The sequence below is a fragment of the Acanthochromis polyacanthus genome, chromosome 10, assembly GCF_021347895.1.
Source record: "Acanthochromis polyacanthus isolate Apoly-LR-REF ecotype Palm Island chromosome 10, KAUST_Apoly_ChrSc, whole genome shotgun sequence".
Classification (NCBI taxonomy): Eukaryota; Metazoa; Chordata; class Actinopteri; family Pomacentridae; genus Acanthochromis; species Acanthochromis polyacanthus.
Window position 1 is genome coordinate 28526319 of NC_067122.1, and position 2452 is coordinate 28528770.

The window sequence follows — 2452 nt, forward strand, 5'->3', positions numbered from 1 at the left end:
GGAATACGGTCTAGCCCTCCTCCATTGACACATTTTGACAGGTTTTCAAGCTGCGAGCAGATCAGACCGAACCAATCAGAGCACCAGAGGCGGGAGTTAACGATGCGTCATCTTCAGGGCCGAGTTGGCGACCGCAACAGAGCGAGGTTTCTCTCGTGCGCTTTCCTCTGTTTTGCACGGGCTGAATTTGTCCTTAAAACCTCAACAAGAAGCAGCTCTTGAAGCTTTTCTTTTTAAAAAGGATGTATTTTTAATTCCGGCAGGCTGTACGCTAGAATGCGTAATGCTGCCCTCCACTGTTGAAAGGGAGAGCTTAGATTTTCCTCAGGACCCCTGTACGGCGAAGGAAGCTGTTAAAACTACAAAACATCATGGCGGAAAGGCAATTGTTAGGTCGCTTAGTGATTGCATCACACATGTGTTACGCTGATTGGCTCTCTCCAATTCAAGCTGTGATCGGTAGTCCCGCCTCTGGGCTAGATTTGGTTCAATGGAGCAGTTCCAGACTGACTTTATGTATATTTGTAATACACAATATAAAGGCTGTCTGGTCCCCAGGCAAGGTTTTAATAGCCTTGAACAGAGTCTGCACAGCGGTTTATAGTCTTTGTGCTCAGCTGACTGCTGAAAGAGAAACCATGAAAATCATGTTTTTTTTGTTTTGTTTAAATCTTTGCATCTCTTACTTTCTAAGTGGAGCGTTTTATGCTCACTTCAGTTTGGGGCTTTGGGCAGAAATTGCTGGATTCATGATAAAAATGTTTAGATGTTTCAACAGAATCTAACATATTTCAGACATTTGGTCTTGATCTATTTAAACAAATGGAATCACATTAGATTTGTCTTCCATTTATTATTTTCATGAATTTATTTAAAAACTACCAGATGGTTATGAGACGTCTGAGGATGTTTGTTGACATAATTTTATCCAGTCAGTCCTGACGATAAAACAAACCTAAACTAATAAAATGTGATGGTGATGGTCTGGTTCTGGACAAAAACACTATATTCTCATGATGAACAGCCTCCTGCACACTGTCTGATGTGCAAAAATACATTCATTCACAACGTTTCTGGGCTGGAACTGGAAAGAAAAGTTATTTTGAATAAGGAGTAAATAAAGAATCACATTCCCTGTGTGCTATTAGACAACAGGAATCCCAAACATCACCAACAGAAACACTATAAAATGAAAATCATCAGTGTACCCCAAGATTATTTGCATTAAATGATTAAAGTCCCTTAAAGTGCATTCCTAAAACTCCCTAAAGGGCCAAACTGCATGCTCCACAATCATAATCCTGCAGGTTACATATGTAGATCAACCTGCAGCGAAACATTTCAGAAGCAGGTGCAAAGAAACATTACTGAATAAATAGAACAAGATCTGATTTTTAAAAATCCTGCAGAAGTGTAAACAAGACATACTTTTGTTTAAAAATCATAATCAAATTTACCTCTACCATGTCTGAATTGGGTGAGTCCCTCTAAAAGATAAAAGCAGCAAAACATTGTGGATAAAAGTGCTTTGACATGTTAGAGTGCAGAAGACTGTGAAAATAACTTCTGGTGTGGATTTCAGTTTTATCAAAGTATCATCTCAAAACTGAAAGAGAACAGCAAGTACACTACTGTTCAAAAATTTAGGGTCACCCATGAAAACTCACATTTTTATCCATGTGCTAACATAACTGCACAAGGGTTTTCTAATCATCGATGAGCCTTTCAACACCATTAGCTAACACAATGTAGCATTAGAACACAGGAGTTTACATGATTCTATTTTTGTTTAATATTTTTTATCTTGATAATGTGTCCACATGGCGTTCTTTCTTTGCTCAAAGACACTTCATGATTGAAATATTCAACCAATACCACAGCTGAGTATTTCCACCTTAAAACCACAGTTACTGACAACAAACACTCAGATTCAGACTTCCATGGTTTCATAAGTAACAAACATAAAAAAAACTAATCCTGTAAACTTACAGGGTTGAACTTTCAGTCATCATTCGTCTGTAGAACTGTTTTCCAGTTCAGAAAGGGGAAGCTTTGTAGTCATGGTGGCCGAGAGGTTAAGGCGTTGGACTCGAAATCCAATGGGGTTTCCCCGCACAGGTTCGAATCCTGTTCATGACGGTGGTTCTTTCTTGGATTTAATTAGAAAAGCATCTATTACCGCAATGTGAAAAGTTACCACTGTAGACAAGCTTTACAGTGTCTGAACAAAACTGTTGGGGAGCTGGAAATGCAAATGTGGAGGATGGGGAGTATGTACACTACTGTTCAAAAGTTTGGAGTCACTCAGGCAATCTCACGATTTCCATGAAAACTCACTTTCATTCATGTGCTAACATAACTGCACAAGGGTTTTCTAATCATCAATGAACCTTTCAACACCATTAGCTAGCACAATGTAGCATTAGAACACAGGAGTGATGGTTGCTGGAAA

General features: G+C 39.0%; 1 non-coding gene across 1 annotated transcript; it reads left to right on the top strand.

Moving 5' to 3' along the window:
- Positions 1 to 2057: 2057 nt before the first annotated feature.
- Positions 2058 to 2139, top strand: trnas-cga (transfer RNA serine (anticodon CGA)). Its single transcript has one exon. It is a non-coding gene; the product is annotated as a tRNA-Ser (tRNA).
- Positions 2140 to 2452: the final 313 nt, after the last annotated feature.